General features: G+C 50.5%; 1 protein-coding gene across 1 annotated transcript in view; it reads left to right on the top strand.

The window, feature by feature from the left end:
* Positions 1 to 209: 209 nt before the first annotated feature.
* LOC103593827 (CMP-N-acetylneuraminate-beta-galactosamide-alpha-2,3-sialyltransferase 1-like) overlaps positions 210 to 12,265 on the top strand; it is a 36,977-nt gene continuing 24,921 nt past the window's right edge. Inside the window, exon 1 of the mRNA XM_008576905.1 lies at positions 210 to 251. The gene's annotated coding sequence lies outside the window, so the exon portion shown is untranslated. The remainder of the gene's footprint in view (positions 252 to 12,265) is intronic.

Genomic DNA, 12,265 nt, shown 5'->3' with positions numbered 1-12,265 from the left:
TGAGTGCCGTCCATGCTCTTTAGGTAACTATGTTGTCTTCTCCCCACACTGGGAGGCTTGACAGGGCCAAGTCATCCCACATTAGCATTAAATATTGATTGTGCACCTCTGAGCTGAGGACCCTGAGGAAATTCTCATTAGATCTTTACTGTGCTTCCTGGTCGTTGAAGTCTGAGTATTTTCTTCTGTTTTTCAGATGAAGAAACTGTAGCTTGGAGAGGTTAAGGAACTCCACTGAGGTCACACAGCTGGTAAGTGGCAGAGCAGGGGTTACTGTGCTTCCTGGTCGTTGAAGTCTGAGTATTTTCTTCTGTTTTTCAGATGAAGAAACTGAAGCTTGGAGAGGTTAAGGAACTCCACTGAGGTCACACAGCTGGTAAGTGGCAGAGCAGGGGTTTGGACCCGGCTCTCTTTGACTCCAGAAACTGTGTGTTGAATTGCCCTGCTTTTCTTGCCTTAAACCATGTTGATAGGTTTGTCGTCCTCCACCAAAGTGTGGGCTCTCTAAAGGAAAGACCCGTGACTCTGTGTTGTGTTTCGATGATGCTCAGATTCCTGGGAGGACAGGAAAGAATGCCTAGGCAGAGAGCTCAGAAGGGGAGTGATATTTCATGAAGTCAGCCCCACCTCCCCTGGGTGCCCCGGTCAGGACAGATCCAGAGCCACAGCTCACCTGGGTTCAGGAATGTCAGATGCCTGGGTCCGCCTTGCCAGGGAAGTTACTCTGAGGCTCCAGGCGCTCTGGCACCCAGATCCCGTGGGCCCCCGGGGGTCAGGTGCCCCTCATGTGCAGTCAGCTTCACGTCCTGCCCCTGCCACAGAGGAGCACGCAGGCAGCACTCATGGTTGCCTGTCACAGATTTGGGCAGTTACACGGTTAGGCAGTGTGGTTTGTAGTATTTTTAGTTTTGTTGTTTTTGCAAAAGCCAAAGGAAGCCTGTAGGCTGAGCTCTGCCTTCCCCTCTGTGAGGCTGGCTGGTCTGCTTGCTCAGGGACAAACAGAGCTCACCCAGGAGAGGGAAACCTCCAAACGCAAACACCAAGGGTCAGAGGGCACTGGCACCAGCTGGACGCTGTCCCTGGCTGTCCCTGGGCAGGGCTGATTAGAAGTTACCATTAAGATCTTCCCATTTTCCATATGAGGACACTGAGGTCCAGAAACGCCCAAGACCCTCCATCTCTCACAATGCATTAACTCAGAGTGGACCTTTGCCCCTGAGCTCTGAGCTTTGCTGTGTCACAACCCACTCTACCTGTAGTCCATAAAGATTTGTTGAGGACTTACCATTTTTGTTAGCAGAGGGGACGTAGCAGGAAGGAGACATGAACTCGTGGTTTCCTGCTGGGGGAAGACAGACAAACAAGCAAATGAGTAATCCAGTATACAGCAGAGCATCATTTCCTGATGAAGGCTGTGAAGGGGGTTGCAGCAGAGCAAGAGATAGTGACAGTGATACTATTTTAGGGTGACCAGGGAAGGCCTCTCCAAGGAGGGCATTTGGGCAGAACCATAAATGCAGTGAGGGAGCAAGCCATATGGATCTGCAGTAAGAACATTCCTGGTGGATAGCATGTGCAAAGGCCCTGAGGCAGAGTATGCTCAGTGCACCAAAATACTCTTTGAGTCTGATTCACCGCATGTTTGCCTCCCACCCTCCTACCAACAGTTACTGCTCATCTCTACCATCGCCTCCATCTATTGTCTGTAAGTGTCTGTGGGAGTGTGGCAAGGGGAAATGGTTGTGTAGCAAGAAAAATCAAAAACAATTGAAAGGGGCAGAAGATAGGTTTATCTCTAACAGGAAACTAGCTGACAATCCTTAATCCTCTGCACAGCTCACTCTGGTGAAATCTGAAATCGTTTCATGTTCTTGCTTTGCATTTATTCTCAAAGCCATTTTTGAACTAGGACCATGAGTTTTCAGCACATGGTAATCTGCTGTTTCAGGCCCACCTTTCCAAGCAGAGCAGGAGCCTGGATTCAGAAACCACAGGGATAGAAGAAGCAGTTTTGGAGGCTGTATGTTAACCTTGCACTGACCTCAAGAAAGAAAGTCCAGCAGGCAGAGGCAGAGGCCAGAGGCAGACAGATCTCTGCCCTGGCAAGGCCATTAGGCTTAGGCTCCCATCTGTGGGCTCAGTTTCCCCTCCATCAAGTGGTGGCACTAGAACCCACCTGGCTCCTACTGGAGTAGCTCATGGAACTGGGTGTACTGAAGAGACATGACTAAGGAGTTAGGGAACCCCAGTTTTGTCTTGTGCCAATAAAACCAGTGTACAACCTTGGGCAAGTCATGTTCCCTCCCTGCACCTCAGAAAATAAAGCAGAAAGGTGTGATCATCTGTGTGTGCCTCTGTGATCCTGAAATGTTATAAGCCTTTGCCTCCAAGGAAGGCAGCAGCCAGACACAGGCAGAGCCTTCTGTCAGCCCTTTTCTGATTTTGTAGACCTTCTCTCTTGGCAAACAGAAGCCCTGTGAAGGGGGCACTACCTTGATGGTCCTGCCTCGGACACCCAGGCCAGAGCTTCAGGCTGTCCTCACCTCTCCCTGACCTGGGACCTGTGGCTGCAGAACCACAGACTCATTTCTTGGAGCAGTAGAATGTCTTTCTTTCCTCAGGACCCAGTGGACTTATTAAGTCTTCCATTAACTGAATCTCATTCAGCTGGAAAAATAATAATCAGAAAGCAATTCTGCCTGGTTACTGGCTGTGAGCTCCTGAAGCTCAGAAAGCTTTGGCCCTGTGGGTCTCAGAGGCCAGCCCTGCCCCTGTTTCCTCCCTAAGGAGCCGGCAGCCCTATGGTCGATCAGAAAGTTTGTCATCAGGCAGCATCACTGGGTTATCCATCTGTCCATGTATCCATTAAACAAGTACCTGTGAGTGCTGGGCACAGTACCAGCTGTACAGAACTAAACAACACACAGTCTGTGCCCTAAACAGCAGTTCAGGCTCAACCTGACCACTTTCTCCATTTGGACAAACACCAGAGCGTTCTTGGATCCACCTACTCTTGTAGTCACAAAAATGTAAATATTCAGAAACTTTCACCTCTCTATCTTGTCTTTTTTTCCCAAAGTCTGTCCCAAATTTATTGGCTTAACATAGTCTGTACTTATTAACTAAGGCTAAGATTGCCCTCTATTTCAATCCAATTGCTCTTTCTTCTGGTCCATTCCATCTAATACATCCAAGTAGCGAATGAATCCTGGGAAGAAGGCAAGGAGATGGGGACCAAGGAAAAGTTCCTGGGGAAGGGGGTCCCTGATGTGAAGTTCACCAGCTGGGGGGAGGCGTGAGACAGAAAGTCATTTCACCAACAAGGATAATTTTATTGATAATAAAATACATTAATATGTGGAGAGTAGAACAGCATGGGAGTAAGGTCTGGGATTTGATTTTATCCTACGCACTTACAAGCCAGTACATTAGCCTATTAGTGTTTCATGGAGGTGGCAGAAGATATGAGACTCCTGGATCCGAGGTGAGGGCATTTACTACTCACACTCCAACAAGGAGCATGAGCTTCATGTTTGTGTCTATTCTGTTCACCCTCTAAGTCCCACAGGAGCCAGGCAGATGCCTGCACCTGCAATGGGTTTCAATATAGGACAGGAACACTGAATTGGGAATCCATCATTCTGTAGCAAACAGCATGCAAGCCTTTTTGTCCCAAAAGAGACATTTCCTCATGTCCCGTGACTGGTTGCTGCAAATGCAACCCAGGTTCAGAGCAGTCAGAGCTTTGTGATCTTAGTCCACCCAGCAAGATGTGTAGGAATGCAGAGACCCATGGAGGAGTGTCTCCAAACAACAGGGTGGCACTGGAAAAATCTGGATTTGAACCTTAGCTCTAGCACTTACCTCATGTGAGATTGGGTCAGTTGCAAATGCTGGACTTCGCTTAGCTTTGGTTTCCTCAGCTATAAAATGGGGATAATGCTTCCCTTTCAGGTGACTGTTAAAGAGACCCATGGAGGAGTGTCTCCAAACAACAGGGTGGCACTGGAAAAATCTGGATTTGAACCCTAGCTCTAGCACTTACCTCATGTGAGATTGGGTCAGTTGCAAATGCTGGACTTCTCTTAGCTTTGGTTTCCTCAGCTATAAAATGGGGATAATGCTTCCCTTTCAGGTGACTGTTAAAGATAGTGTACACATATTGTCACTCTTCTAGGATCACAGTGAGGAATAAAAGAAAGTCCCTGAGCTCAAGAAACTTGTTGCATGGCGAGTCCTTTCAGCTACACATAAATATGTAATTTTGGGTAGTTACAAGTGTGGTAAGGAACACTGAGGTGGGGAAAAGGTAATACACATCAGGGTTCAGGGAAGGTTTCTCCAAGGAGTTGACATTTAACCTAGCATCCTGCACTGAGTAAAGGAGTGACCTTGATATCTGTGAGAAGAGAATTCTGGGCAGGGCAGACGGCCTATGCATGGGTCCTGTGGCTGACGTGCTTGAGGAATAGTGTGGAGGCTGGTGTGGCTCAAGAGAGCGAGCAAAGAGAAGGTGTAGAAATGGAGTCAAGAGTGGGCAGGGGGCAGTTCATGTAGGACCTTGCAAGCCGTGATGAGAGCCTTGGAGTTCATTCCAGGTGTGGATGGAACCCACTGGAGGCTTTGGAGCAGGTGAGAGCATGAACAGAGAATCGCAAGGAGAAGGGCAGGAGAGGGTGCAAGACCTGGGATTTGGCGCAAGGCAGCCTGCCAGTGTTTCATGGATCCTGGCAGGAGATACGAGGCTCCTGGGTCAGAAACAAGGGGCTATCATAAAGTGGGAAAGATCTCCTTCGTCCCTGGAGCCTGAGCTCCGAGTGAACCCTAACAGATTTGAGGGACAATGATGGTTCAGCCAATATTTCCAGAGGCTGAGCTCAGCAAACAGAAGGGAGTGAAGATTCTTGAGACAGATCCTATACCTTAGTTTATAAGAAGGTTCTTATTCTCTCTCAGCCTGCGTGCCTTGTCTGTGAAATAGGGAGAACCTGGGTACCCGGGCATATTGTGGGGACCTCGTAAATACTAGTTGAATCTGAAGACCATGTGTTTAGTATGTGCATTAGTAAGGGAAAACAAGTTCATCCTAAGAATTTATCCTTGTAGCTTTTTGATTATTCCTTTTCTTTACTGAGAATAATACTGTTTTATATGAGCTCTAGCACACAACACACACACACACACACACACACACACACACACACACACACACACACACACACACACACACACACACACTTATGTACACACACACAATTTGCCTGCCACTGTCTTCCCTGATATGAAGGTGGTGTTGGCCATTCATTTGGAGAAGGAAAGAGAAGATGATGAAAAGGGGCAGGAGAACAGAGCAAAAGGGAATAGCTGGGTGGCCCCTATTCAGATCTTGTACCTCACTCCAGCCCTGAGCTGCACATCCAGAGGGCTAGAGGTGACCATGCCATGTCCCTCACATGCAAACTCATGGGTCCCACCACCGACCTCATGGTGTTCAAAGACCAGGGTTTGCATTGCCCCATTTTATAGATGAGGAAGTCTCCAGGAGGTTCCCCCAGCTGGCAAAGCATCACAGCTGGAATTCAGGTCACAGTTTCTTGCCTAGTGCTGTGCATGGCCCCCATACCCACACACATCCCTAAGCATGCCACCTGTCTAGCCTTGATTTCTCTCTAAGATCTAAGGAGTGCAGCCAACCTTTGCAGAGCCTGCCTCCCACCACTGCATTTTAGGAGGAGGTAAAAGGACATCTGTAAGTTTTAAAGCAAATAGGGCAGAACAAGACGTTTTTAAAATGCCGTGCTCCCAGGTAGGAGGCCCTTTAATGGGCAGCAGGGGACAAGCCGTCCAAGCCCTCAAGACAGACTACAGCGTGGGGTGCTGGGCCACTACGCCCAGTGCTGAACGTCCATTGGGGGGACAGAACAATTCCTTCCCTGCAACACCAATGAAGGATAGACACTATCTCTGGCAGTCAGTCACCCGTAACTCAGTTTATGTCCCTCCTGCGAGACTTGGCTCTTTGGATAGAAGGTGAGTAGCATTTGTGCTCGCTTTGAAGTTGGGAGAATAGGGCTGAGTGGGGGTAAAATCACCCTGCCCTCATGGGCGTGTCCTCAGGAGGGCTAATGGCTCCATCCAGGGTCGTTGGCTGTGGGACCAGCTCAGACTGAGAGGCAGATGATGCTTAGCGTGAAGAGTATTGACCCTGCAGCTGCACTGCTTGGGTCACCTTTTAGCTTCACTCTTACACATGTACAACCCTGGGCCAAGTGACTTAACCATTCTGGGACTCATTTTCCCCATCTGTAGTGAAGAGTATTGACCCTGCAGCTGCACTGCTTGGGTCACCTTTTAGCTTCACTCTCACACATGTACAACCCTGGGCCAAGTGACTTAACCATTCTGGGACTCATTTTCCCCATCTGTAAAATGGGCATAGTAACAGATTCAGTGAGTTAACAGGAACAAAACTCTTAGATCAGCTCTTAGAACTGTACTCAGCACAAAGTCAGTGCACAGACATATCTGCTCTTACTAGAGAAGGAATCAGACAGGTCATGGCCCTTCTGGAGGTGAAAGCACTTCCTTTTCTCTTTCTATTCTCTTGGAACTCCTGAGGCATGGATTGTTGTCTCTGTTTTGCGTACAAAGGTCAGGTGTGTCTCAGTGTGGTCAAGTGGCTTGTCCAAGTCACACAGCTGATGAGGCTTTGTAGCTGCCAGGCCCCATCCTCTTTCTACTTTCCTCCATGGAAACAGAAACAAGACCTGAGTTCTCTTCCTCCATCCATGGCTTACCAGGTGTGTGACCCTGAGAACGTCCTTGACCCTCCCTGAGCTGCTTTGGTCAAGTAAGTGTTAGATGATGAGACACCTTCATAACTTAATTACTCAAGGTGGGAATTGACAGTGAGGGGCCATGCAGTTCCAGCAAAGGGAGAGAGCCCGCTGGGGTGTTGTCCGACCCCCAGCATCATCCCTGTGGCTTAAAATACAAACACCTGCCAGATACAGTACTCATCGCAGGCTCGGCCACTGCAGCACAGGCTTCAAAGCTGCCTTGGAACCACGGGTTCATCATTCACTGTGTGACCTTGAGCAAGTGACCTCAGCTCTCTCTGACGTCCATTTCTTCACTATGAAAGAGGAATTAGCACCCCCCCCTTACAGATCTAATGTGAAGGTCAAATGAGTGACCTAGGAGAAGCGCCCTGCTCAGTGCCTCGCAGTGTTGGAGCACATTAGGGTCAGGTCCCCCTGCTTCCTTGCCCAGCAAGTATCTGCATGGATTTCTCCAGGAGTCTCCAGCTATTGGTATGAATGGAGAGACAGCAACACTAGTGTCTCACTTTCCCAGCTTCAAGCCTCCCATCCCCTCAGCCACCCCTGGCTCTGGAGGTGCCACCCACCATACACGGGTCATTACTAGCCAGGGCCACCAGGCGTCAGCTGCCCTGAAAGCGCCCTGGCCCCATGATGCCGATCCTTGCACATCTGCTCTGGTGGACTGCTCGGCAGCTCCTTGTCAGGGTGCAGGGTCTCCTTCCTTTCCCCAATGCTGGGCTCAGAGGGGGCCCCACAGCAGATGGCTCGGGCCCAGAGTGGTGCTGCAGAGCTGAGCGTGTGGCTCTCTCTGATGAGAGCTACTGTTCCTTCCCTGGGGACTCTGAGGGTGCTGGGCCAGGGCAATTTTATCTCAAGACCTCGCTGGACACCATGACATCACTCCAGCCCTTGGTGTCTGCAGATGGTTCCTGCCAGATGCCTGCTGTCATCTGACGCTCCCACCTGTCTCAGAACCCCGGTGGGTGGTGGGCTCCTTTTTATTTTGGTAGTCATTTATACTGCAATCTGAATCTCCATTCTAGATTTCACTAGAGGTTGCTCCCCACACCCTTCAGGAGCCTTCTGGATGCTCCTGTAAATCAGTAGAGTTAAAATATTTCCATAGAAGTCAGGGGGACAAGGAAGAAAGGTATCTCTCTAAGCCACATGTCAGACTATCTGAATCTCAGCTCCAGAGCAGCCAGGGCTCTCACTTATATACAAAGCACAAAAACTTTAGAACCAGCCATAGGCACCTGCAGGGGGAGGGGTTGGAAGGGGGGTTTAATTGTTCTCAATGGTCTCCTTTGTCGTGATTTCTGTACCACCCAAATCCAGGAAATTTTTTCTTCGTCTGGGGACAGGTGTGAGCATGGCCATGCATATAGGGCGATCCCTTACATTTTTGACCACATTACATACTTCTAATGTTGTTTGGATGTCTTCAGATTCCAAATTTAGCACTTCTCAGTCCACACGCATGAAGAGATTTGTGGATTTAAATTCCTTTTGTGCAGCTGCAAATATGAAACATACCCAGCTCCTCTCATGTGACCCTAATCCCAGTTCATCATGTTTCTCTGGGCGCTTCTCCAAACTGCCCATTCTGAACCACTTGTTTGTGGGGAATCTTTTCTTTTTCTTTTTTTTTTTTTCTTTGTGGCTGGCCAGTAAGGGAATCTGAGCCTGTGACCTTGGGGTTATAAGGCTGCATTGTAATCAACTGAGGTAACCAGGGTCCCTCAGGAGAATCTTTGTTTTCTCCCCCAGCTGTCCAGCAAGGGAATGAGCAAGAGGTGCTAGGGGAAGAAGAGAAAGATTTGCAAGCACAACAGAGGGTTCTCCCAACCTGCTGGCACCTCTGGGCAGTGGGGGAAGTGGGCAAGAGTGGGTGCAGGGAGGAGCAGGGAAACTGAGGCCCCAAAGGAGACAAGCTTCCCAAGTCACTGAGGTGGAGACTGGGCTGCTCCCCAGATGCCCACAGGGTGTTGTGGGCACCCCCTCCAGTCCAGCCTCCATATGCCAGCTACAATCACTACCATACATTGCTCATGAACCAACTGTGGCTCCCCACTGCCTTTGTCCTCAAGTCTGTGCTCCTGAAGACTTCCATAATCTGGCTCCGTCATCCACTGCAGCCACTCTGAAGGGCACCCTGTTTTCCACTATTGTGCCAAGTGTCGCCATCACCACCCCCACATGCTTTTTGGGGGGTTATCCTCTGCCTGGTTTACCCTACCCCTCCACCTCCCTCCATCAATGCAAAGCTCCCCTGTCTTTGTGTCCACTGCTCCACAGAGCTTTTCCTGTCCCTTCAGTTGCTACTAAATTGCTACTTGTCAATCACCAAGGCCCTTGGTGCTAATAGATTCCTTGGAGAGACTGATTCCTCATGAACAGATTTATACATCTGAACTGCCACGTGCTGGATCCGGGAGCTAGCCAGGTCTGGGGCTTCACTGTCAGGCTGTGGAGACAAACATGCCACTGGGTATGTTGAGTGAAGCATTCCAGGTGTCCTTGCATACCCAGGTGAGAGGTAGAACAGTGCAGCATTGAGGAGCAGCGTTAGGAATCTGCCCTCACCTTTTCTGTCTGTGTGACCTTGAATACGGGTATGTTGAGTGAAGCATTCCAGGTGTCCTTGCATACCCAGGTGAGAGGTAGAACAGTACAGCATTGAGGAGCAGCGTTAGGAATCTGCCCTCACCTTTTCTGTCTGTGTGACCTTGAATAAGCTACCTAAGTCCAAGGGCCTCAGCTTCCCCATCTGTAAAATGGGTTGATAGTACTGTCTCCCTCCTAGGACCTGGAACTGCTTGTTTCACACCGTGGCTGGTCCTAAGAAGCTGTGTAGCTTGGGAAGATGTAGCCTCTCAGGGCCCAGCTGCCTCCCCTGCAAAGCAGAGCTAATAAGGGTACCCGCGTGAAGACCCAGTGGGTGCTTTAGCCAGGCATTCACACAAAAAAATGGCTCAGATATTGACACTGTCTGGGATGGGCAGGGCGTGCACAGATAAGATAGGGAGATGATTGGGGCTGCCAAATAGATCTCGGGATAGGGAGAAGGAAGGAACCAACCAGTGGCCACCAGATCTGGATAGTAATTTCTAGGGGGCCTTTGTCTGCAGAAACAACAGTAAGGATTCTTCCTGATAGCTTGATATATAAGCCCAGCAGAAGCCAGAGAGTGAACTAGTGGGAGAGGACAGAACAGATCAGATGCAGAGAAGGGCTCAAGAATCGGTGGGTGGTCACACTAAAGTCACCCACTGGAGCAGCTACAGGCCAAATGGATCTTGCCCTGTGGCTCTAGCTGGCATTAGCTGCATTTCTGTGGGAGGCAGTGCTGGGGAGGGGGCTGGTGGTGTCACCAGGGAGTCTGAGGGAGCTTATTGGGGCCTGGAATGTAGAGAGCCTGGAATCTGGGTGTGCAGAGGGAGCCCCTGGTTCTGTCCCTGCCCCTGGTGCCATCAGTGGCATGAGCCTGATGAGCCTGGATGACAAGACCTACTGAAGGTGAGCACCCCTGCAGCAGCTGGAGCAGGTTGTGAGAGGGTTCCAGAAAGAGCAGCTCCTTGGTGTGGGAGGGGAGCCAGGGTTCAGGGGATTCTGCTGGCCTAGTCAGCTCTTGGTGCAGAGCCTCTGAGGCTGCGGGGGGGCAGGGAGAGTGGCCCTGAGAGCAGCTAGGATCTCTGGGTGCAGTGCCAGGCAGGGCTGCCTGCGGGGTGCTGAGGGCAGAGACCACACCTTATTAAGTGCTCCTGGGACTTATGCAATGTGCTGGCTGAACGTCCACGAGGTGGTGCACTCAGAGTAGACAGTGGAGGGGACTTTAGCAGAAAGGTTATTTGCAAAGGTGCAGCACAGTGTAGGAAACTAGAGGGGTGGTGCAGTCCCTGGGGATGGAAAGAGTGAGGCATTTCCAACCTTAGGGCTGAAGAGAGAAGAGTACGAAGACCTACTGGGACCCCAAGATAGAAACAAGAGGCCTCCAGCCTTTAGCTGCCCCACAGGGCAGGCACCAGGGCAATGACCACCCGGTCCCAGTCTCCTCTCCCTTCGGGTTCCTTCCTATTTTCTGCTTGGCCAAACCCCACAGGAAGCCTGGTAGCATGGGAGCCATCAATGCAGTCAGTGGCTGAGCTCAGCCTTGGGCACAGAGCAGGGCAGAGGAGGTTAGAAGAGAGGACAAAGATGCCCATCTCTCTGCTTGAGCACCTGGAGGGCCAGGCTACCACAGCAACACACACAGCCCCCACCCAGCAGCAGCACCAGGACATGGGACAGTTCTGTGGGAGGTGCCATCCGTCAGCCCCGACTTTGCCTCCTACCAGTTGTGACCTAGGCACACCTGACCTGAGCCTGGTTGGGAAACCCCAGTGGGGCTTCCCATGGCTCCAGGATGCAGCCTCAGCCCTGTGGACCTGCCAGACCATGCCTGGCCTAACCCTGCCCTCCACCCCCATCCAGCATCTTCCTCTCTGGGCGTCAGCTCCACTTGACCCTCTTTCTTTCGGTTGCTCAGACTCACCTGCTCTCTGATGGGCCTTTGCACCTGCAGCTTCCCTGCCTGGGAGGCTTGTGTCATCTCTGCCCAGTTACCCTCCAGCCCGCAGGCCTCAGGCCACATCCTCTTCCTCAGGACACCTGCTGGCCCCTCCCATTCTCTGCTGCACAGAGTGCCAGGCTGTCATAAGAGTCAGCATTCTCCAGAGGAGCAGAACCAGTAGAATATGTGTACATATATTAGGAGATTCATTTCAAGGGACTGTCTCATGCAGCTGTGGGCGACAGCAAGTTCACAATCCGTCAGCAGGCTAGAGGGCTGGAAACTCAGGCAGGACTTGATTTGTTTTCCGGGAAACCTCAGTTTTTGTTCTTAAGACCTTCCACTGATTGGATGAGGCCCGCCTGCGTTAGGGAGGGTCATCTCCTTTGCTTAACATCTGATGATTGATTGTAGATGTTAACCACATCTGCACAATACCTGCCCAATACCACCTAGGCTAGTGTTTGACCAAACTGCTGGACACCATGGCCTGTCCAAGCTGACACATCAAATGTAACCATCGCAGCAGTTCTGAGTTTCTTGAGTGATTCCTTAGTCTCAGCCTCCACCCCACCGTGTGGTAAGCTTCAGGAGAAGGATGGAGATCCTTCTACTTTCTCTAACCGTTATTCTATGCAGCATTGACAGAGCGACTGCCAGGTAACAGGTGCGCAGTAAGGAATTTTTGAATGAAAGAATGAAAGTGAGAGGTTCTGCAAAGGGGGAGGGCAGCGTCCAGATCAGAAGAGGTGCTGCCAAGACAAAACAAAGGGAGATGTTGAGAGCTACGTGTCTGGCACACAGCATCCATTCAACTCACATTTTAATGCCCCCATCCACCATACGCATGCATTTGCACACACACACACAATTCTTAATCTCTCAGAAG

Source organism: Galeopterus variegatus, unplaced genomic scaffold (assembly GCF_000696425.1).
Source record: "Galeopterus variegatus unplaced genomic scaffold, G_variegatus-3.0.2 Scaffold1426, whole genome shotgun sequence".
NCBI lineage: Eukaryota > Metazoa > Chordata > Mammalia > Dermoptera > Cynocephalidae > Galeopterus > Galeopterus variegatus.
This window is presented reverse-complemented; position numbering and strand designations above follow the sequence as displayed.